The sequence below is a fragment of the Eriocheir sinensis genome, unplaced genomic scaffold, assembly GCF_024679095.1.
Source record: "Eriocheir sinensis breed Jianghai 21 unplaced genomic scaffold, ASM2467909v1 Scaffold712, whole genome shotgun sequence".
Lineage (NCBI taxonomy): Eukaryota > Metazoa > Arthropoda > Malacostraca > Decapoda > Varunidae > Eriocheir > Eriocheir sinensis.
In genome coordinates this window covers 125220-150000 of record NW_026112068.1, presented here as the reverse complement: position 1 = coordinate 150000, position 24781 = coordinate 125220, and the positions used below count along the sequence as shown (strand labels likewise).

Genomic DNA, 24781 nt, shown 5'->3' with positions numbered 1-24781 from the left:
TGCACACTAGCGAGCACAGTCAAGCAAGTAGTCGGCTCATGGTATGCAGAAAATGTTGTTACAGGCCGTTCACTCGTGGAAACAAGAGCATTCATAACAGATTTTTTTAAAGAAACATAATCGTCGTGCAGTTGATGCTCACAATTTCGTAAGAAAAATCCTTAAATAATGTCTCTCCCACACCCACACACACTCTTTGACTAACATGTAACAGTAGTAAATAACAATAACATACAGAATTAAAAGAACAAAAAGGATGCACAAGAATCAGAAGCTACGCATTCAAAAAGGGAGGAAGAGGAGGAGGAGGAGAGGAAGAGAAAAGGAGGAGAATGAGAGGACAAAGAGGAGAAGAAGAGAACGAGGAGAAGGGAGGAAAAGGAAAACGACGACGAAGAGGATGAGAAGAAGAGGAGGAGGAGGAGGAGGAGGAGGAGGAGGAAGAGGAGGAGGAGGAGGAGAAGGAGGAGGAGGAGGAGGAGGAGGAGGAGGAGCGACAGCCTTCTCCTCTCCAATAAACACCGTGTCTTCTATTGTTTCGAGGTCGACAGATGGCGACCCGATAGGAGAATTAATGGACACACACACACACACACACACACACACACACACACACACACACACACACACAGACGAAAAGTACAGAGGGAAAAAGAGAATAGGCTTGAGGAAGGGTAGGGCATGATATCAGGGCATGGGGTAGGTAGGGTAGATCAGCGTAGGGGATGGCAGGGTACGGTATAGGGTAGGACAAGGCAGAGCGGAGAAGAGCAGGGTAGGACAGAAGCAGGGCAGAGGGGTAGGGTAGGGTGGTGCAGGCAGGGTAGGGGTAGGGGGCAGGATAGGGCAGGGCAGGGCGGGGCAATGCAGGGTATAGGGAGACTTCAGACAGGGTATAGAGAGGAGGCAGGATATAGGGTAGGGTAGGGTAGGACAGGGCAAGATAGGGCAGGGCAGGGAAGGACAAGGCAGGGTAGAATGTGATAGCAGGGTATTAGGAGGAGGCAGGGTATAGGGTTGGGAAGGGAAGGGCAGGGCAGGGCAGGGCAGGGCAGGCGCGGGAAACAAGCCTGGGCATCCGTCAGTGATAGGTCGGAAGGAGGCTGTGGGAGGATGATTTACTGGGCCTCACGCGCAAGGTGTCGGACGCCCCGCCCTGCCTCCTCCTCCTCCTCCTCCTCCTCCTCCTGCCGTCATTCTTTTATCCTTCCTTCTGCCCTCTCTATACCTCCTCCTCCTCCTCCTCCTGCCGTCATTCTTTTATCCTTCCTTCTGCCCTCTCTATACCTCCTCCTCCTCCTCCTCCTCCTCCTCCTGCCGTCATTCTTTTATCCTTCCTTCTGCCCTCTCTATACCTCCTCCTCCTCCTCCTCCTCCTGCCGTCATTCTTTTATCCTTCCTTCTGCCCTCTCTATACCTCCTCCTCCTCCTCCTCCTCCTCCTGCCCTCATTCTTTTATCCTTCCTTCTGCCCTCTCTCGACCGCCTCCTCCTCCTCCTCCTCCTCCTCCTGCCGTCATTCTTTTATCCTTCCTTCTGCCCTCTCTATACCTCCTCCTCCTCCTCCTCCTCCTGCCGTCATTCTTTTATCCTTCCTTCTGCCCTCTCTATACCTCCTCCTCCTCCTCCACCTTTTCCTGGCCTCTCTGTACTGTTTTATTCCTTATTTACTTCAGCCCTTCTTTCCTTTACTCTCCTTTAAATATGTATCGTCTCTCTCTCTCTCTCTCTCTCTCTCTCTCTCTCTCTCTCTCTCTCTCTCTCTCTCTCTCTCTCTCTCTCTCTCTCTCTCTCTCTCTCTCTCTCTCTCTTCTTCTCGTTTCGTCACCCTACCTCCTTCCTTCCATCCTTCAATCCAGTTTTTGGTCTCCCTCACACACAGATCCTTTCTCTGCTCCCCCTTCCTTCACCCTGTAGCTCTTACATCACATCTCTGTTATATCCCTTTCATCTTCCCCTTTTTCCCTTTTTTCATTCCCTTCATCCTTATTTCAGTCTGTTCCTCCTACTTGTTTCTTCATTTCGTCCGTCCTGTCCTTCGATCATTTCCTCTCTGCCTCTCTCCTCCCTCCTTAGTCCTGCCCCTTTCTTTTATTACAAGTCCCACCTTGCCTTCCTCTTTTGGTCGTTCCCAGTTTCACTTTTCTAAATACTTTCGCTCTTATTGACTCCTTCAGTTATTTAATTCCTCTCATCACTTTCTCTCTCCTTTTATGTTCCTAATTCTCGTTATTCTCGATCAGTTTCTTTCTTCTTCCTCTCTCTTTATCAAACTAGCTTCTTTATCCTACCTTCCTAGTTTCTCCCCACCCCTTCCTTCCTTCTCTATCTTTCTCCTCACCTCTAGCTCCCTCCTTCTTCCTCTGTATCCTCCTACCCTCTCCTTCCCTTTTCCTGCCCCTCTCTCTCTCTTCCTTCTTCGTCTCTTGTTCCTCCTTGTTCTCCTCTAACCAACTCTTTCTTTCTCTCTTCAACCCTTATAATCCCTACCTCGAGTCCTCTTATTCTCACATTCCTCCCTTCGCCCGTCTTCCTCCTTCCTGACTCCCGATAAGCCGATCAGGGCCTGACCGCCGACAAAATAGGCCTAATCCCCGGACCGGCGGCTACCGCCGGTCTGCCTGCAATGACCGGCGGTGTGTGTAAGCCGTGCGGTGTTACCGGCGGTAGACCGGAGAGAGATTTTCGATTTCTCCGACCGGCGACTGCAGAGGTCAGTCGGCGGTAGAGAGAGAGAGAGAGAGAGAGCGAGAGAGAGAGACGAGAGAGAGAGTACTTGTGTGCATTGTGTGTGTGTGTGTGACCTCTTAAATAAGCTAAGTATGAATCAGCAAATTCATTCGTGTGTCTCTCTCTCTCTCTCTCTCTCTCTCTCTCTCTCTCTCTCTCTCTCTCTCTCTCTCTCTCTCTCTCTCTCTCTCTCTCTCTCTCTCTCTCTCTCTCTCTCTCTCTCTCTCTCTCTCTCCATTTTATTTTATTTTATTTTATTTAGCATTATTTTATTTATATATATTTTTTTGTGTGTGTGTTTGTGTTCATTCTGCTCTTATATACAGTCTTTCCTGTCATTCTCTTCCTGTTTTGTTTTTGGTTTTTTGTTTCATAATAATTGTGTTTGTGAATCATCTCTCTCTCTCTCTCTCCCTCTCTCTCTCTCCCTCTCTCTCTCTCTCTCTCTCTCTCTCTCTCTCTATACTCTCTCTCTCTCTCTCTCTCTCTCTCTCTCTCTCTCTCTCTCTCTCTCTCTCTCTCTCTCTCTCTCTCCTTGTCTAATTTCTTTCTCTCTCATTCTTCGTCCTCTCTCTCTCTCTCTCTTTCTCTCTCTCTGTCTCTCTCTCTCTCTCTCTCTCTCTCTCTCTCTCTCTCCTCCTTTTTTTATTTTTTATTTAAACTGAGCAGATCTATAGTACACAACATATTTGTATTTCGCGACGACCTTTATACGATCGTTCGAGTATATCATTTCTCTGTACCTGCACTTTTAGGGCTTAAATGTCACTTTTCTCGTGCATTATTTAAGCCCTTCCACACTTACTCACTGTGTATTTAGCATCACTAGTGGTGTGGGGAACATTCTTCCCGCCACCTGTGAGCAGCCCTTTTGTTTCTGCTGTTGAACATTTCCCCTCACTTCCTGTTGGCCCTGTTGCAGTGAATGTGTTCCCCAGCCAGGGACACCCTGGAGGTGAAGGTCCGTTGGTGCTGGCTGGCGCGTGACCCCTCGCACCCCGACCTGCTCTGATGGCTGGAGGTACCGTTCTCGGCTTCTCCACGGCCTCTCGCGGGGAGCCTCAGTCTCGCCAGGTGTGGTACTCCCTTGTGCACCTGGGCCTTGTGGAACACCACCAGCGCAGCGACGTCCCGGCAGTGCTCCAGAGTCTCTAGATGTATAATATCCTGAGGGGCGGCTGGGGTTTGTTCTCCTGTAACAGTCGCTGCCCGTATCCACCTTGTCCAGTCTCTGCAGGGTGTGTGGCAGCGCTGGACATCCAGGTCCAGGCCAGCGCCAGGTAGGGATCTTACCTGGGGCTTTGTAGAGGAGCATAGTACTCTTGTCGAGGAAATTAGCCACTCTACGAACGGCAGAGAGCACGTAGGGGCTTGGTGGGCGACGTGTTTCAAGTGGCCAGTCGAAGCGCGCTCTCGGTTGAGAATCCACTCCGGGATCCTGGCCTCAATCCTGGAGCAGGAGGTGACGGGCCGTATCACCCTTCCTTCGACGGCATGTGTGGCTGCCGGGGACTGGGAAGGTCACCATCGCCTGGAGTCTTCTCCAGGAGCAAAGTTCACCTGCAGCGCTCCCCCACTCCCCGTATCAAGCGTAGTTGCTGGTTGACCTCGGCAACCGCTTGCTGGCTTTCTTGGCGAGGATAGGAGAGGGAGGCATTGATCGTCAGCGTAATACGAGGCTGCTGGCAGACTCCTGGAAAGGTCGTCGATGTCGCCACAGATTCAGAGGACGGAGTCCCCTTTTGAATCCCTGAGGACTGAGGCACCCACTGGAGGTCACCCGGACTGCTGGCCGCCGACGACGACGTGGGCTTCTTCGCTGAAGTGGTCGCTCATCAGCATCAACAGGTGTCGCCAGATGCCTTTGGCACAGAAAGCAGCAAGCCCGCGTGCCACACCCGGTCAAAAAGCACCCGCGATGTCGAGAGCGACGACAATGGTATCCAGGCCGGTGTTTGATGGTCCTGCCAATCCCTAAGAGGGCAGCAGGAGGTCAGTGGGCAGCCAGTCCTGAATAAACTTCACTGGTCAGTGAGGCGTTATTTCTCGGGTGGCGGGTGATGGCTATCACCACTATTCTCCTCGAAGATTTTCCAACTACAGACAGGAGGAATGGGCCTGTAGTTGGCGGGGTCGGAGTGGCCCTTTTGTGAACCAGCACCGCAGGCCTCCTTCCATATAGAGGGCCAGGTGTTCTGCTCCCGGACAGAGCCCCAGACACCCTCCGAGAGGGGGTCCCTGCTGACTCCTGGAGCAGTGACACCCAGCACATGTGGGCTAACGTTGTCAGGACCAGTGGCCCTTCTGACGTCCACTGCCGCTCTTAGAAGGCTCCACTTGCTCGGGTGTACCGCAACCTCTGTCAGGGTCTGGTTGCATTCCTGTGGCAGTTGTGGTGGAGGTCTGGTGTGGTCGGCGACGGACATCTTGGCAGAGAAAAGGTCAACCCAGGAGCTCTGCCTTCTCCCTGCTGCTTTGGTGGCTGTGGTGCCGTCCTGCTTTGGTGAGAGGGGAGGGATTGTTTCTTGGTGGCTGCTGCCTTTGCTTTTCCTTAACAAGCTGGGTCCACCAGGTCTTGTTGCCCACCTCTGGCCCGCAGCACAGCTTGGCGCGCGGAGGTCTCTCTTCCCCAATCTTTTGTTTCGCCCATTTACTGGTGGCCACCATATTTTTTTACGCTTTGCTCGATGCAGGGCTTTGTTGCAGCAGGTTGGGCTCCTTTTGTAGCGGAGTTAACGCAGAATATTTTCTTTCTGCCACAAGACGGCAAGACAGCAGTAGCCAAACCAGGGCTGATCGGTGGGCTTGGAGGTGTGCTGGCGGCGGTGTGGAATGTGCTCTCGTTGGAGAAGCTTTTGAGACGTTCAGTAAGGCCTTCGCAGTTGGGCTCTGCTCGCCCAGCCAGAAGGGTGGCGCCAGTCTGTCTGCTGCAGGTTCTCTTTTAAGGGCGGGCCAGTCAGCTCTGTCCCAGCAGCGCCAGATAGTGGGGTGGGAAGTGGCTCATCCCCGCGCGCCACGCCACGTCTGCTCAGGTCAGGGATGGCGTGGTGGTCAGGCGCGCTTCATCGGCCCAGAAGCTGTTAACATCAGATGACCTCTGCCCTCTCCCAGGTCCGAGATAACGGGGATCCAGCTTCCCACCTCGCTCATGGGTCGGAAGGTGACGCCCATGGATCTGTCAGACCCTGCGCCGTCAGGAGATTTCTGTGGGCGGCTACCTCCATGTGCTGGTTTAAGTCGCCCACGATTGGGACATGCCTGCAGCGATGGCGTAAGAGTCAGCAGGTATCGTCCATTTTTGCTCCGTCAGAAAATCCCGGGGGGCAGGCTCTCTCTCTCTCTCTCTCTCTCTCTCTCTCTCTCTCTCTCTCTCTCTCTCTCTCTCTCTCTCTCTCTCTCTCTCTCTCTCTCTCTCTCTCTCTCTCTCTCTCTCTCTCTCTCTCTCTCTCTCTCTCTCTCTCTCTCTCACTTAAGTTGAAGGACAAGCCACCTAGTCTGGACCATGGGGTCTGTGTGGTCTGATTTTCTATGTAAATCTCTGTAAATCTCTCTCTCTCTCTCTCTCTCTCTCTCACACACACACACACACACACACACACACACACACACACGCACACACACCCTCCCTCCCTCTCACACTCTTCCTCCTCAGGCTCGGCGACGCGGCGAAGCTCTTGGCCCAGGAGTCGCGGCTCAACATGGAACAGTTTAGCGTGTGCGACAAGACGGACCTCTCGGGGATACTGCAGGATTACGAGGACTGGTACGTCAACAAGGTAAGGCCATTTTCCGCAGCCTGTATCATTTCCTGTATCATTTTCCGCAGCCTGTATCATTTTCCGCAGTCTGTATCATTTTCCGCAGCCTGTATCATTTTCCGCAGCCTGTATCATTTTCCGCAGCCTGTATCATTTTCCGCAGCCTGTATCATTTTCCGCAGCCTGTATCATTTTCCGCAGTCTGTATCATTTTCCGCAGCCTGTATCATTTTCCGCAGCCTGTATCATTTTCCGCAGCCTGTATCATTTTCCGCAGCCTGTATCATTTCCTGTATCATTTTCCGCAGCCTGTATCATTTTCCGCAGCCTGTATAATTTCCTGTATCATTTTCCGCAGCCTGTATCATTTTCCGCAGTCTGTATCATTTTCCGCAGCCTGTATCATTTTCCGCAGCCTGTATCATTTTCCGCAGTCTGTATCATTTTCCGCAGCCTGTATCATTTTCCGCAGCCTGTATCATTTCCTGTATCATTTTCCGCAGCCTGTATCATTTTCCGCAGCCTGTATCATTTTCCGCAGCCTGTATCATTTCCTGTATCATTTTCCGCAGCCTGTATCATTTTCCGCAGCCTGTATCATTTTCCGCAGCCTGTATCATTTTCCGCAGCCTGTATCATTTTCAGCAGCCTGTATCATTTTCAGCAGCCTGTATCATTTTCAGCAGTCTGTATCATTTCCTGTATCATTTTCCGCAGCCTGTATCATTTTCCGCAGCCTGTATCATTTTCAGCAGTCTGTATCATTTCCTGTATCATTTTCCGCAGTCTGTATCATTTTCCGCAGCCTGTATCATTTTCCGCAGCCTGTATCATTTTCCGCAGCCTGTATCATTTTCCGCAGCCTGTATCATTTTCCGCAGCCTGTATCATTTCCTGTATCATTTTCCGCAGCCTGTATCATTTTCCGCAGTCTGTATCATTTTCCGCAGCCTGTATCATTTTCCGCAGCCTGTATCATTTTCCGCAGCCTGTATCATTTTCCGCAGCCTGTATCATTTTCCGCAGCCTGTATCATTTTCCGCAGCCTGTATCATTTTCCGCAGCCTGTATCATTTTCCGCAGCCTGTATCATTTTCCGCAGCCTGTATCATTTTCCGTAACCTGTATCATTTTCCGCAGCCTGTATCATATTCCGCAGCCTGTATCATTTTCCGCAGCCTGTATCATTTTCCGCAGCCTGTATCATTTTCCGCAGCCTGTATCATTTTCCGCAGCCTGTATCATTTTCCGTAACCTGTATCATTTTCCGCAGCCTGTATCATTTTCCGTAACCTGTATCATTCCCTGTATCATTTTCCGCAGCCTGTATCATTTTCCGCAGCCTGTATCATTTCCTGTATCATTTTCCGCAGCCTGTATCATTTTCCGCAGCCTGTATCATATTCCGCAGTCTGTATCATTTTCCGCAGCCTGTATAATTTCCTGTATCATTTTCCGCAGTCTGTATAATTTTCCGCAGCCTGTATCATTTTCCGCAGCCTGTATCATTCCCTGTATCATTTCCTGTATCATTTTCCGTAGCCTGTATCATTCCCTGTATCATTCCCTGTATCATTTTCCGCAGCCTGTATCATTTTCCGCAGCCTGTATCATTCCCTGTATCATTTCCTGTATCATTTTCCGTAGCCTGTATCATTCCCTGTATCATTCCCTGTATCATTTTCCGCAGCCTGTATCATTTTCCGCAGCCTGTATCATTCCCTGTATCATTCCCTGTATCATTTTCCGCAGCCTGTATCATTCCCTGTATCATTCCCTGTATCATTTTCCGCAGCCTGTATCATTCCCTGTATCATTTCCTGTATCATTTTCCGTAACCTGTATCATTCCCTGTATCATTTTCCGTAGCCTGTATCATTCCCTGTATCATTTTCCGCAGCCTGTATCATTCCCTGTATCATTCCCTGTATCATTTTCCGTAACCTGTATCATTTTCCGCAGCCTGTATCATTTCCTGTATCATTTTCCGTAACCTGTATCATTCCCTGTATCATTTTCCGTAGCCTGTATCATTCCCTGTATCATTTTCCGCAGCCTGTATCATTCCCTGTATCATTCCCTGTATCATTTTCCGTAGCCTGTATCATTCCCTGTATCATTTTCCGCAGCCTGTATCATTTTCCGCAGCCTGTATCATTTTCCGCAGCCTGTATCATTTTCCGCAGCCTGTATCATTTTCCGCAGCCTGTATCATTTTCCGCAGCCTGTATCATTTTCCGCAGCCTGTATCATTTTCCGCAGCCTGTATCATTTTCCGCAGCCTGTATCATTCCCTGTATCATTTTCCGTAACCTGTATCATTCCCTGTATCATTTTCCGCAGTCTGTATCATTTTCCGTAACCTGTATCATTCCCTGTATCATTTTCCGCAGCCTGTATCATTTTCCGCAGCCTGTATCATTCCCTGTATCATTTTCCGTTCCGCCAAAGTCATCATTTTCTCACTCCTCGCATGGTTCATGGCGTACCATAAACTCCTCCTATATTGACCTTCCCCACTGAGTTGCCCGGGACCACAGTCATCATCAAATATTTCGATGCCCAAGAACACACACTTGACAAGGCTCTCTTACAGGTTTAGGGCATTTACAGTGGTAGTTTTATGAGCCTTCTGGTAGTTTGATCATTCCTTTGTACCATGAACGTACAAGAAACACTCCTTAGAACGTGGCTTATTTCCTTCTCGGCCTTTGTTAGGGGTTGGTGTGAGGGGTGGAAGCGTGTCACAATTCCTATACAGTTCCAGAAGTACCCGCGGTTTGTGCCATGAACCTGTAACAAACACTCTTTAGAAGGGAAATGATCTCCTTGTCGGCTTTTGTTAGGTGTTGGTGTGAAGGGTGCAAGCGTGTCAAAGTGCCTGTACAGTTCCAGAAGTACCCGCAGTTTGTGCCATGAACCTATGACAAACACCCTTTAGAAGGGAAATGATCTCCTTGTCGGGGTTTGTTAGTTGGTGTGAGGGGTGGAAGCGTGTCACAATTCCTATACAGTTCCAGAAGTACCCGCGGTTTGTGCCATGAACCTGTAACAAACACTCTTTAGAAGGGAAATGATCTCCTTGTCAGGGTTTGTTAGTTGGTGTGAGGGGTGGAAACGTGTCACAATTCCTATACAGTTCCAGAAGTACCCGCGGTTTGTGCCATGAACCTATGACAAACACTCTTTAGAAGGCAAATTATCTTGTCGGCTTTTGGTAGGAGTTGGTGTGAGGATTGGCACCGTGTCACAATGCCCAGCTACGGTCACTTGCCTAACCTGTGCCCGTATAGCTCCAGAAGTACCCGCGGTTTGTACCATGAACCTATGACAAACACTCTTTAGAAGGCAAATTATCTCCTTGTCGGCTTTTGGAAGGAGTTGGTGTGAGGATTGGCACCGTGTCACAATGCCCAGCTACGGTCACTTGCCTAACCTGTGTCCCCATAGTTCTAGAAGTACCCGTGGTTCACTGCTTAGAATACAGCCTCTTATACAGCTGTTGTAGGAGAACCTGATTGTCTCTCATTCATTCGCTGGACACAGTAATATAGACTCTTGACTCCCATGCTTTCTCTTGCCCAGTGAGTTGTGGAAGCTTGTCACAATCCCCATCTACGATCACTTGCCTAACCTGTGCCCCCCATAGTTCCAGAAGTACCCGCGGTTGGCCCGACGCGTGGTGGTACCCAGGCCGCCCCCGAAGCCCCACCGATGTGACCTACATGGCCACGGTGACGAAAACAGCCAGGGCAGCGATACGCCAACGGGGAAAAAGAGTCCCTTCTTCAGGTGAGTGCAGGGCAGGGCAGGAGGGGAAGGCAGGGGAAAAAAAGAAGGAAAGAAGGGAAAAAGTTTTGTTTAGTCGGCGCAACATCTGTGGTCATACGCCGGAGAGAGACAGAAGGGGAAGGAATTATAGGAGAAGGGAACAGTAGGAAAGTTTGGTTTAGTCGGCGCAACATCTGTGGTCATATGCCGGAGAGAGACAGAAAGGGAAGGAATTATAGGCGAAGGGAACAGTTGGAAAGTTTGGTTTAGTCGGCACAACATCTGTGGTCATATGCCAGAGAGAGACAGAAGGGGAAGGAATTATAGGAGAAAGGAACAGTTGCAAAGTTTGGTTTAGTCGGCGCAACATCTGTGGTCATATGCCGGAGAGAGACAGAAGGGGAAGGAATTATAGGAGAAGGGAACAGTTGGAAAGTTTGGTTTAGTCGGCGCAACATCTGTGGTCATATGCCGGAGAGAGACAGAAGGGGATGGAATTATAGGAGAAGGGAACAGACCCCAGGAGACGGGACACAACCCCCGACTAATACCTGGTACACTGCTGGGTGGACAGGGGCGTGGGGTATCGGAAAAGCCGCCCAAATTTTTCCATTCCGCCCGGGAATCGAACCCGGGCTCTCTCGGTTGTGAGGCGAGTGTGCTAACCACTGCACCACGAAGCCCTCAGGAAAGAAAGGAAGAAGGGAAGAAATATAGTGTTTGAATATAAGAAAACATCTTAAAGGGCCGAATTGTGTGATAAATAATGGAAGTGAAAGGAGAAGGAGGTAAAGCGAGGGATTACAGCCCAAGGGAGTGATATGCTTGGTTATAAGAAGGAAAAAATAACTTAGCAGACAGAATTGTATACACACACACACACACACACACACACACACACACACACACACACACACACACACAGGATAACGGGACAAACTCTGAATTTGCTGGTAAACATAAGGACGGCATTTGTGTATTTGGACGAGGAGATGATGAAGAAAACAAAGGTTACAATGATGGGCCAAGGCTCGGCAACAGTCTCAAGACCTCTTTCAAGACATGCCCGACCCTTTCACGTCAACACCCAAGACCTCGTGTGTTACCCTAGAGTCGTGGGTAGTCGTGGCCCAGAGTCGGCACAGTGTGAACGGGGCTTAACACTCAAGACCTCGTGTACCCTAGAGTCGTGGGTAGTCGTGGCCCAGAGTCGGCACAGTGTGAACGGGGCTTAACACTCAAGACCTCATGTACCCTAGAGTCGTGGGTAGTCGTGGCCCAGAGTCGGCACAGTGTGAACGGGGCTTAACACTCAAGACCTCGTGTACCCTAGAGTCGTGGGTAGTCGTGGCCCAAAGTCGGCACAGTGTGAACGGGGCTTTACACCCAAGACCTCATGTACCCTAGAGTCGTGGGTAGTCGTGGCCCAGAGTCGGTACAGTGTGAACGGGGCTCTAGGACGTGAACGCCAACTCTGGCTATACGCTGAAGGACCTTAACATACACATCGTTTTCTATTTCTCGTTCTTTCAGCACAGACTTCTAAATTCCTTCTTTTTTTAAACTCGTCTATTACGCCGTACCTCCCCTGTTATTAAATGGTATAGTGCTGGAGCGGCCTATCTCACGTCTCCCCTAAGTCTGAGTCTCCACTGTTGGAGCAACCTCTCTCTCTCTGATTTTCTAGGTAAATCTATGTAAATCTCCCTGCCTCTGTTACCTTGCTCCGGGCCTGGCTCACCCCTGTTCTGCGTTCTCCAGCAGGCGGAGGTCCCTGCCACGGAGCGGGGGCTCGGGGGGTAGCATCGGCCGGGCAGCCAGCGACCCCAGCCTGAGCGAGGACTTGGTGGAGGTCAGGGGTCACGGGCGCTCCAGGAACTCCGTCAGGAACAGAACCATTGACAACAGAAAGAGAGAGGAACTGAACAGGTGAGAGAGAGAGAGAGAGAGAGAGAGAGAGAGAAGGTTGTAACGAAGAAATATGAAAAAAATAAAAGAAATGAGAGAGAGAGAGAGAGAGAGAGAGAGAGAGAGAGAGTTAACTTTTTCTTTTTTATCTTCCTCTTCTTCTTCTTCTTCTTCTTCTTCTTCTTCTTCTTCTTCTTCTTCTTCTTCTTCTTCTTCTTCTTCTTCTTCTTCTTCTTCTTCTTCTTCTTCTTCTTCTTCTTCTTCTTCTTCTTCCTAATCCTCATTCTTCCTTCCTCTTTTCGTTAATCCTCTCCTCTTCTTCAACCTCTCCTCCTCCTCCTCCTCCTCCTCCTCCACTACAGTTCTGCTCTTCCGCTCCTCCCAGGGGGCCTCCGGTGATGGGTGGGCGTCGCACCTCCAGCAGCGGGCCCGCCAGGAGTCCAGGTGACGAAAAGAAGGATCCCTCGAAGTCCTCCTCAGACACGGACAGCGAGCGTGGCGGCGCGGCGGTGGCGGCGGGAACGCTTCGGCCAGTGCGGACACAAAGGAACACAAAGGAACACAAAGGAAGAACAAACAACAGCAGACCTGCTGGTCCTTACGAGGTTGTTTGTGACAAGCTACACTAACTATCTAATCAAAGGTGGAAGATGAAGGACAGCAAAGGCGAAGGCTCCTCCCCACCCCCCCATCCCTCCAGCCAAAGCTGGCAGGAAAGGAAAAAGAACCATGCAGCATGGAAAAACTGCATGGAATTTATGTAGGAAAGAGGAAAGAACTACCATTACTGCTACCACTAACCGGGCGATAAAAGCGGACAAGGACACCAGTATTCAAAAGAACTTAACGTTATTACGACAATGAGTAATATCTTAGTTGCTGGTTGGACTCAAAACACTTGTCTAATCTATTCTTGAAGGCCGTAACTGTTGTACTATCAACGACATCACAAGGTAGAGAGTTCCAAACATTAACAACTCGATTGAAGAAGAAGTGTTTAGCTTCGTGCGACGAGAATCTTTTACCACTTATCTTCAAATTGTGATTTCTTCTTGTTCTATTTGATCGATCAATTGTAAAGTAATCTTCCGCATTAATATCACAGACAGGATGGATGGTGGGTGAATGGCGTAGTAGTAGTAGTAGTAGTAGTAGTAGTAGTAGTAGAAAAGTTGGAAAGTTTCATTTAGTCGGCGCAACATCTGTGGTCATATGCCGGAGAGAGACAGAAGAGGAATTATAGGAGAAGGGCACAGATCCCAGGAGACGGGGGTAATAGTAATAGTTGTAGTAGTAGTAGTAGTAGTAGTAGCAGTAGTAGTTGTGGTAGTCTCTCTCTCTCTCTCTCTCTCTCTCTCTCTCTCTCTCTCTCACGCAGCCTCCCCGTCTCTCCCTCCCGCCCGCAGCCTCGGCAAGTCATCAACCTCAAACAGATGATCAGTGACTACACTCGCCTTGAGGATAACATCGGAGACATTGGCAAGGGTCCGCCTGGCGCCCTGAGCTCTCAAGCTGGCCTCCAGGGCGGTGAGTGAGGGCTGCCTTCTTGTTGTTACGGTGACTGATGCTACTTTGTTTTTTGTTTTTTTCACAGCAAAGGAGACAGCTCAAGGGCACACAAAAAAGGAAACAATGAAACTAAAAGCCCGCTACTCGCTGCTCCTGTAAATTATCCGAAGAGGTGGCCGAAAGAGGGGTCAATTACGTGTTAATATACTGTTACTACTTATACTACTACTACTACTACTATTACTACTATTACTATTGCTACTACTACTACTACTACTACTACTATTACTACTACCATAGCTGGGCGTTATCGCGATAAGTTATTGCGATACTTTATCGCTGATAACTAAATCGGATTATCGGCCATCCGCTACTTATTTAAATATATATCGGTATCTGCGTTACTTTTGTAACCAAACTAGCGATAACCGCTACTTTTTTTCCGCCTCTCAGAAAAAGAAAAAAAAACGTTGTCTCCTCCCTACTGCGCATGCGTGGCCCGGGCGCCCGGTGTTGTATGAAAAAACTTCGGGGTATGAAATATCTTCGGTGAAGAGATTTCATACTTAGATCATCAACATTAAAACACTAGGTTATTTTTTATGTTAGACTCAAAAATCAATATATCAAAGAGAAAAATCATTTAACTTTGACCCCAAAAATGATTATTCACTGCCTCAAATTTGATATTCCATATTCGTTTGTGAGCATGTCATGGTATTGAAGGCACCCGGTGTTGTGTTATTTGGTGTCCCATCGTCAAAAGCTGGCGCTTTTGTTTACAAACACTGGTCTCTCGTGAGCTGCGCATGCTCAGACCAGTAAGCGTAGCCCTGTACAGTCTCACAAAGCTTTTTAACACATTAAGAGTAGTTGCTGGAAGGCTGATTCAGACATACAGTACCACCATCCTCGCTGTTTCTAGAATGTGACTCTGTACATATAAATACAACTCGTTCTAGAAACAGCGGGAATGGTGGTAGTGGTACCGTATGTCTGATTCAGCCTTCCAGCAACTTTTACTTGCGGTTAAAAAGCTTTGTGAGACTGTACAGGTCTACGCTTGCTGGTCTGAGCATGCGCAGTTCACGAGAGACCAGTGTTTGTAAACGAAAGCGCCAGCATTTAATGGTGGGACGTCAAATAACACAACACCGACTCAGGCGTTTCTAGTATTACCGTCCATAGGTACGTGTCAACGTGTTTTTAGGTTTTGTAAGTTTTCTAAAATACAGATAATGAAAATTTGAATTCATCTATGTTTTTTGTTTGAAATATCAATATAGTATCGTTTTCGCCTGTCGGACTTATCGCTGGCTAGTATCGGAATTGTGGATTTATATCGGGTATCGGGTATCGGTTATCGCCTATATTTGTGTCTCCAGTTAACGAATATCGGTTATCACCGATAAGGTTTTCCATTATCAGTTATCGGTTATCGGGAATAAGGTTTTATGTTATCGTGCCCAGCTATGACTACTACTACTACTACTACTACTACTACTGCTACTAACTACTTCTACTTCTCTTCCTCCTCCTCCTCCTCCTCCTCCTCCTCCTCCTCCTCCTGCTACTAACTACTTCTACTTCTCTTCCTCCTCCTCCTCCTACTACTACTACTACTACTACTACTACTACAAGGACCTCGCCAACATCATTCAGCGGGTACGGAGGCCTACCACTCACGCCTATGAAGGGTCACACTACCACCTTGTCAAATATGTGTTTCTAGGTTCACGGTACAGAGGAAGGGTCACACTACCACCAGGGTCATAAAACTACCCTCCTACAGCCTTGTCAAATATGTGTTTCTAGGTTCACGGTACAGAGGAAGGGTCACACTACCACCAGGGTCATAAAACTACTACTGGAAATGCCCACAACTCATACGAAAGCCTTGTCAAATATGTGTTTCTAGGTTCACGGTATAGAGGAAGGGACAGACTACCACCAGGGTCATAAAACTACCCCTGGAAATGCCCACAACTCCTATGAAAGCCTTGTCAAATATGTGTTTCTAGGTTCACGGTACAGAGGAAGGGTCAGACTACCACCAGGGTCATAAAACTACCCCTGGAAATGCCCACAAACCCTATGAAAGCCTTGTTAAATGTATGTGCTTGGGCCCCGTAAGGTTTAAGGATAAGGCTGTGTGATCCTAAGTCTATATACACCAAGTCAAGTCACGCGCAGGTTTGTGGGAGGAGACACGGCCGAGGCGTGGCTTATGCGTGACGTTGCTTGGAGCCAGACTAGAGAATGTAGAAACAGGGATTTAGAGAAAACGAGGAAAGGCGGACTAATTTAAATCAATCACTTCATCATGCCCTCCCTCACACCCCACACCGCCGTTTGTAGGCATTGGAATTACAGTCACGCAATAGCACAATAAAAAGACATATTTTTTCGTCAGTGGCTTGCCTGAACGCGCTGTGAAAGAAGGCGAGAATGTGCATCCAGAGTGCACACACGGCCCCAACATTAGTCACCCTGAACTGCCGGGTATTTTTTTTTTGGCTCCAAGTGACGTCATCCCGCTGCTCCGCCCCAAAACCGCCTCCTGCGCGTACCGGTCGCAGTTTTGAAGCAGTGACTTGACTTGGTATATATAGGGTCGTATCACAAGACATATCGCTGCCCAAGAACACATATTTGACAAGGCTTTCGTAGGAGTTGTGGGCATTTCCAGGGGTAGTTTTATGACCCTGGTGGTAGTGTGACCCTTCCTCTGTACCGTGAACCTAAAGAAACACTCATTAGAACTCGACTGATCTCCTTCTTGGCCTTTGAAAGTAGTTGATGTAAGATTCAATACTAGGGTAGGTTTTGTGGGCATTTCCAGGGGTAGTTTTATGACCCTGGTGGTAGTGTGACCCTTCTTCTGTACCGTGAACCTAGAAACACATATTTGACAAGGCTTTCGTAGGAGTTGTGGGCATTTCCAGGGGTAGTTTTATGACCCTGGTGGTAGTGTGACCCTTCTTCTGTACCGTGAACCTAGAAACACATATTTGACAAGGCTTTCGTAGGAGTTGTGGGCATTTCCAGGGGTAGTTTTATGACCCTGGTGGTAGTGTGACCCTTCCTCTGTACTGTGAACCTAGAAACACATATTTGACAAGGCTTTCGTAGGAGTTGTGAGCATTTCCAGGGGTAGTTTTATGACCCTGGTGGTAGTGTGACCCTTCTTCTGTACCGTGAACCTAGAAACACATATTTGACAAGGCTTTCGTAGGAGCTGTGGGCATTTCCAGGGGTAGTTTTATGACCCTGGTGGTAGTGTGACCCTTCCTCTGTACTGTGAACCTAGAAACACATATTTGACAAGGCTTTCGTAGGAGTTGTGAGCATTTCCAGGGGTAGTTTTATGACCCTGGTGGTAGTGTGACCCTTCCTCTGTACCGTGAACCTAGAAACACATATTTGACAAGGCTTTCATAGGAGCTGTGGACATTTCCAGGGGTAGTTTTATGACCCTGGTGGTAGTGTGACCCTTCCTCTGTAGCATGAACCTAACATAACACCTTCATTTCTTCAGTCTGCCCTGTAATGTGTCCACGCCCCTTTACTCCCTCCCTCCCCCTTGCAGGAAATTCTCGTCGAAAACCCCCAGGTGAGATGGAACGAGATTCTGGGCCTGGAGGACGCCAAGCGGCTGGTGAAGGAGGCTGTTGTGTACCCGCTCAGGTACCCGCAGCTCTTCATCGGCAGGTTCAGGCCGTGGCGAGGCATCCTGCTCTACGGACCCCCCGGCACAGGTACAGGCCAATCAGTACGCACCTTCCCAGCCACCGGTTCCAGTTAGTACGCAGATCCTGTTACTATTTAGCTTACGGACCCCCCGGCACAGGTACAGGCCAATCAGTACGCACCTTCCCAGCCACCGGTTCCAATTAGTACGCAGATCCTGTTACTATTTAGCTTACGGACCCCCCGGCACAGGTACAGGCCAATCAGTACGCACCTTCCCAGCCACCGGTTCCAATTAGTACGCAGATCCTGTTACTATTTAGCTTACGGACCCCCCGGCATAGGAAGGCCAATCAGTACGCATCTTTCCAGCCACAGGTTCCATTTAGTACGCAGATCCAGCTACTATTTAGGAAGGCCAATCAGTACGCACCTTTCCAGCCACCGGTTCCATTTAGTACGCAGATCCAGGTACTATTTAGGAAGGCCAATCAGTACGCACATTTCCAGCCACCGGTTCCATTTAGTACGCAGATCCAGCTACTATTTAGGAAGGCCAATCAGTACGCACCTTTCCAGCCACCGGTTCCATTTAGTACGCAGATCCAGCTACTATTTAGGAAGGCCAATCAGTACGCACCTTTCCAGCCACCGGTTCCAATTAGTACGCAGATCCAGGTACTATTTAGGAAGGCCAATCAGTACGCACCTTTCCAGCCACCGGTTCCATTTAGTACGCAGATCCAGCTACTATTTGGGAAGGCCAATCAGTACGCATCTTTCCAGCCACCGGTTCCAATTAGTACGCAGATCCAGCTACTATTTCTGTGTTTCTGCTCTACGGACCCCCAGGCATAGGTAGGCCAATCAGTACGCACCTTTGCAGCCACCTGTTCCGATTAGTACGCAGACCCAGTTACTTTTCTAACTCCTAGTCTACTTCTTGTTACCCTTCAGACATGTCCTGTATTTCAGCCACAATCTCCTCCTTCAGACCATTCCACTTATCCACTTCTATATAAGACACTATGGGTCGTGTTATCAGACATTTCGCCGCCCAAGAACACCTATTTGACAAGGCTTTCGTAGGAGTTGTGGGCATTTCCAGGGGTAGTTTTATGACCCTGGTGGTAGTGTGACCCTTCCTCTGTACCGTGAACCTAGAAACACATATTTGACAAGGCTTTCCTAGGAGTTGTGGGCATTTCCAGGGGTAGTTTTATGACCCTGGTGGTAGAGTGACCCTTCCTCTGTACTGTGAACCTAGAAACACCTATTTGACAAGGCTTTCCTAGGAGTTGTGGGCATTTCCAGGGGTAGTTTTATGACCCTGGTGGTAGAGTGACCCTTCCTCTGTACTGTGAACCTAGAAACACCTATTTGACAAGGCTTTCCTAGGAGTTGTGGGCATTTCCAGGGGTAGTTTCATGACCCTGGTGGTAGTGTGACCCTTCTTCTGTACCGTGAATCTAGAAACACCTATTTGACAAGGCTTTCCTAGGAGTTGTGGGCATTTCCAGGGGTAGTTTTATGACCCTGGTGGTAGTGTGACCCTTCCTCTGTACTGTGAACCTAGAAACACATATTTGACAAGGCTTTCCTAGGAGTTGTGGTCATTTCCAGGAGTAGTTTTATGACCCTGGTGGTAGAGTGACCCTTCCTCTGTACTGTGAACCTAGAAACACCTATTAGACAAGGCTTTCCTAGGAGTTGTGGGCATTTCCAGGGGTAGTTTTATGACCCTGGTGGTAGAGTGACCCTTCCTCTGTACTGTGAACCTAGAAACACCTATTTGACAAGGCTTTCCTAGGAGTTGTGGGCATTTCCAGGGGTAGTTTTATGACCCTGGTGGTAGTGTGACCCTTCCTCTGTACCGTGAACCTAGAAACACATATTTGACAAGGCTTTCGTAGGAGTTGTGGGCATTTCCAGGGGTAGTTTTATGACCCTGGTGGTAGTGTGACCCTTCCTCTGTACTGTGAACCTAGAAACACCTATTTGACAAGGCTTTCCTAGGAGTTGGGCATTTCAGGGTAGTTTATGACCCTGGTGGTAGTGTGACCCTTCCTCTGTACTGTGAACCTAGAAACACCTATTTGACAAGGCTTTCCTAGGAGTTGTGGGCATTTCCAGGGGTAGTTTTATGACCCTGGTGGTAGAGTGACCCTTCCTCTGTACTGTGAACCTAGAAACACCTATTTGACAAGGCTTTCCTAGGAGTTGTGGGCATTTCCAGGGGTAGTTTTATGACCCTGGTGGTAGTGTGACCCTTCCTCTGTACTGTGAACCTAGAAACACCTATTTGACAAGGCTTTCCTAGGAGTTGTGGGCATTTCAGGAGTAGTTTTATGACCCTGGTGGTAGAGTGACCCTTCCTCTGTACTGTGAACCTAGAAACACCTATTTGACAAGGCTTTCCTAGGAGTTGTGGGCATTTCCAGGGGTAGTTTTATGACCCTGGTGGTAGTGTGACCCTTCCTCTGTACTGTGAACCTAGAAACACCTATTTGACAAGGCTTTCCTAGGAGTTGTGGGCATTTCCAGGGGTAGTTTTATGGCCCTGGTGGTAGTGTGACCCTTCCTCTGTACTGTGAACCTAGAAACACATATTTGACAAGGCTTTCGTAGAAGTTGTGGGCATTACCAGGTGTAGTTTTATGACCCTGGTGGTAGTGTGACCTTTCCTCTGTACTGTGAACCTAGAAACACCTATTTGACAAGGCTTTCGTAGGAGTTGTGGGCATTTCCAGGGGTAGTTTTATGACCCTGGTGGTAGTGTGACCCTTCCTCTGTACTGCGAACCTAGAAACACCTATTTGAGAAGGCTTTCCTAGGAGTTGTGGGCATTTCCAGGAGTAGTTTTATGGCCCTGGTGGTAGTGTGACCCCTCCTCTGTACTGTGAACCTAGAAACACCTATTTGACAAGGCTTTCCTGGGAGTTGTGGGCATTTCCAGGAGTAGTTTCATGACCCTGGTGGTAGTGTGACCCTTCTTCTGTACCGTGAACCTAGAAACACATATTTGACAAGGCTTTCGTAGGAGTTGTGGGCATTTCCAGGAGTAGTTTTATGACCCTGGTGGTAGTGTGACCCTTCCTCTGTACTGTGAACTTAGAAACACATATTTGACAAGGCTTTCCTGGGAGTTGTGGGCATTTCCAGGAGTAGTTTTATGACCCTGGTGGTAGTGTGACCCTTCCTCTGTACCATGAACCTAGAAACACCTATTTGACAAGGCTTTCCTGGGAGTTGTGGGCATTTCCAGGAGTAGTTTCATGACCCTGGTGGTAGTGTGACCCTTCTTCTGTACCGTGAACCTAGAAACACATATTTGACAAGGCTTTCGTAGGAGTTGTGGGCATTTCCAGGAGTAGTTTCATGACCCTGGTGGTAGTGTGACCCTTCCTCTGTACCATGAACTTAAAAAAACACCCTTTAGAACCCGATTTATCCCTTCTTTGATTTTGAGAAACTGAGAAGCGAAGGTGTCTTGTTATACCAGCATATAGTTCTTGTTACCCTTCAGACATGTCCTCTATTTCAGCCTCAGTCTCCTCCTTCAGACCATTCCACTTATTCACTTCTGCATGGGGAAACTGGAGCTCACGGGCCGAGGTACACCCAGGTAGCTGCGAGTTGAAATCTACGGGGCCAGCCAGCCATGTTTACAATAATCGGCCGTGGCTCACACATTTACGCTGGTTTTACAATACATTTTCGCTTCTCACATCAGCTATTTCTAAAGGTCAAAGGGGGGATCAATCTGGTTCTAATCAGTGTTTTTTCTAGGATCAGGGTACAGAAGAAGGGTCAAACTACCTCCAGGGTCATAAAACTACCCACAACAAGCCTTTGTCAAATATGTGTTTCTAGGTTCAACAGAAGAAGGTCAAAACTACCCTGAAATGCAACCACCTCTGAAAGCCTTGTCATGTGTTTCTAGGTTCACAGAAGAAGGGTCAAACTACCACCAGGGTCATAAAACTACCCCTGAAATCCCCACAACTCTACGAAAGCTTTGTCAAATGTGTTTCTAGGTTCACGGTACAGAAGAAGACTTCACACTACCACCAGGGTCATAAAACTACCCTGAAATGCCCACAACTCCACGAAAGCCTTGTCAAATATGTGTTCTAGGTTCACGGCGAGAAGAACTCACTACCACCAGGGTCATAAAACTACCCCTGGAAATGCTTACAACATCTACGAAAGCTTTGTCAAATATGTGTTTCTAGGTTCACGGTACAGAAGAAGGGTCAAACTACCACCAGGGTCATAAAACTACCCCAACTACCCTGGAAATGCCCTAACTCCTACTCCCAAAAGCCTTGTCAAATATGTGTTTCTTCAGGTTCACGGTACAGAGGAAGACTCACACTACCACCAGGGTCATACAACTACCCCTGGAAATGCCCACAACTCCTACGAAAGCCTTGTCAAATATGTGTTTCTTTAGGTTCATGGTACAGAGGAAGACTCACACTACCACCAGGGTCATACAACTACCCTTGGAAATGCCCACAACTCCTACGAAGGCCTTGTCAAATATGTGTTTCTTTAGGTTCATGGTACAAAGGAAGACTCACACTACCACCAGGGTCATACAACTACCCCTGGAAATGCCCAAAACTCCTTCAAAGGCCTTGTCAAATATGTGTTTCTTTAGGTTCATGGTACAAAGGAAGACTCACACTACCACCAGGGTCATAAAAATACCCCTGGAAATGCCCACAACTCCTAGGAAAGCCTTGTCAAATATGTGTTTCTTCAGGTTCACGGTACAGAAGAAGACTCACACTACCACCAGGGTCATACAACTACCCCTGGAAATGCCCAAAACTCCTTCAAAGGCCTTGTCAAATATGTGTTTCTTTAGGTTCATGGTACAAAGGAAGACTCACACTACCACCAGGGTCATAAAACTACCCCTGGAAATGTGTTTCTTCAGGTTCACGGTACAGAAGAAGACTCACACTACCACCAGGGTCATAAAACTACCCCTGGAAATGCCCACAAATCATACGAAAGCCTTGTCAAATATGTGTTCTTGGCCGGCGAAATGTCTTGTAATACGACTCTATGTGTGTATGTAAGGACTAAGGAACGATCGAGGCCGCTGTACGGACGACGAAGGGAAAATAAACTTGTAAAAAATCCTCCGAGTGATTTACCCACAAAGCCACAACCCTGTCACCTCTTGTGTTGCAGCCGCCAAGACGGTGCAAGCGGCGACTGTGTGCAGCAGCTCTCCTCCTCCTACTGATAGTCTTCTACCTCTTAAATTCCGCCGCCATGTTGCCTCTCTTTCTATCTTCTATCGCTATTTTCACGCTGACTGCTCTTCTGAACTTGCTAACTGCATGCCTCCCCCCCTCCCGCGGCCCCGCTGCACACGACTTTCTACTCATGCTCATCCCTATACTGTCCAAACCCCTTATGCAAGAGTTAACCTGCATCTTCACTCTTTCATCCCTATACTGTCCAAACCCCTTATGCAAGAGTTAACCAGCATCTTCACTCTTTCATCCCTATACTGTCCAAACCCCTTATGCAAGAGTTAACCAGCATCTTCACTATTTCATCCCTATACTGTCCAAATCCCTTATGCAAGAGTTAACCTGCATCTTCACTCTTTCATCCCTATACTGTCCAAATCCCTTCTGCAAGAGTTAACCAGCATCTTCACTCTTTCATCCCTATACTGTCCAAATCCCTTATGCAAGAGTTAACCTGCATCTTCACTCTTTCATCCCTATACTGTCCAAACCCCTTATGCAAGAGTTAACCAGCATCTTCACTCTCATCTTCACTCTTTCATCCCTATACTGTCCAAATCCCTTATGCAAGAGTTAACCAGCATCTTCACTCTTTCATCCCTATACTGTCCAAACCCCTTATGCAAGAGTTAACCTGCATCTTCACTCTTTCATCCCTATACTGTCCAAACCCCTTATGCAAGAGTTAACCAGCATCTTCACTCTTTCATCCCTATACTGTCCAAACCCCTTATGCAAGAGTTAACCAGCATCTTCACTATTTCATCCCTATACTGTCCAAATCCCTTATGCAAGAGTTAACCTGCATCTTCACTCTTTCATCCCTATACTGTCCAAACCCCTTATGCAAGAGTTAACCTGCATCTTCACTCTTTCATCCCTCACGCTGGTAAACTCTGGAACAATCTTCCTTCATCTGTATTTCCTCCTGCCTACGACTTGAACTCTTTCAAGAGGAGGGTATCAGGACACCTCTCCTCCCGAAGTTGACCTCTCTTTCGGCCACCTCTTTGGATTCTTTTTTTAGGAGCAGCGAGTAGCGGGCTTTTTTATTATTGTTTACTTTTTTTGTGCCCTTGAGCTGTCTCCTTTGTTGTAAAAAATAAAAAAAAGCTTTCCCTTGCCGCACACACACACACACACACACACACACACACACACACACACACACACACACACACACACACACACACACACACACATTGATAGATAGACTGATAGATAGATATAGTAGCAGATAAGATAGTGACCACAGCCTCCACGGACAAGATATACTAAAGTACTAAAGAACCAACAAAATTCTCCTCATCCATGTAAATCATTGTGGTCCACAGGAATGACAAGGCCTTATAATTTGAAAACAAATTAACGCAAAACTCCAAGAGCTCTTGACAGTAACTTCAAACACACACACAAAAAACAAAACATAGTTCCCCCCCCATGGAGGGTTCCCTACGCCTATGATTGTTGAGGCCCATGAAAGGACATCAAGGGAAAATATATAAACTTCTACAGACCCAAACACTCCCCCCGCGATGAGTACAGGGATCAAATATAAATGTTCTATAATACTAAAGTAGAGAATAAAGAAAAAATAAAGAAAATGAGGTCAAAAACAATGCCTACTGCGTCAACATGGAGGAAAAGTTGGAAAGTTTGGTTTAGTCGGCGCAACATCTGTGGTCATATGCCGGAGAGAGACAGAAGGGGAAGGAATTATAGGAGAAGGGAACAGATCCCAGGAGACGGGATACAATCCCCGATTAATACCTGGTACCCATTCACTGCTGGGTGGACAGGGGCGTAGGGTATCGGAAAAGCCGCTCAAATTTTTCCACTCCGCCCGGGAATCGAACCCGGGCTCTCTCGGTTGTGAGTCGAGTGTGCTAACCACTGAACCACGAAGCCCCCTCAACATGGAGGAGCAATCTCGTCTGGGGCTTCCTCCACTGGTTTTATGGGCGAAGGGAGAGGAAGAGAAATACACATATCCAGACAGACCCTAATCCTGAAGTCATACGTTTTCCCCCTTTCCTCCAGACATCACGGGCGGAGGACGCGGAGGGGAAAGGGTACTCGGAAGAAAGTTGGCATAACATATCAAAGCACAGTGTAATTGGGACTGGCTTTTTCCTCGCTT

General features: G+C 48.2%; 2 long non-coding RNA genes across 5 annotated transcripts; one reads left to right on the top strand and one right to left on the bottom strand.

Moving 5' to 3' along the window:
* Positions 1 to 16480: 16480 nt before the first annotated feature.
* LOC126994067 (uncharacterized) lies at positions 16481 to 20569 on the bottom strand. 4 transcript variants are annotated; one of them, XR_007748783.1, is made up of 3 exons: positions 20374 to 20569; positions 19144 to 19246; positions 16481 to 16775 (listed from the first exon to the last, which is right to left on the bottom strand). It is a non-coding gene; the product is annotated as an uncharacterized LOC126994067 (long non-coding RNA). The 4 variants fall into 4 exon arrangements; XR_007748781.1 differs by lacking the exon at positions 20374 to 20569 and adding an exon at positions 20075 to 20178 and having other exon boundaries at positions 19144 to 19359; XR_007748784.1 differs by lacking the exons at positions 19144 to 19246; positions 20374 to 20569 and adding exons at positions 19247 to 19359; positions 20075 to 20178.
* Positions 20570 to 22047: 1478 nt separating this feature from the next.
* On the top strand, positions 22048 to 22521 carry LOC126994069 (uncharacterized). The gene is made up of 2 exons (XR_007748786.1): positions 22048 to 22136; positions 22314 to 22521. It is a non-coding gene; the product is annotated as an uncharacterized LOC126994069 (long non-coding RNA).
* Positions 22522 to 24781: the final 2260 nt, after the last annotated feature.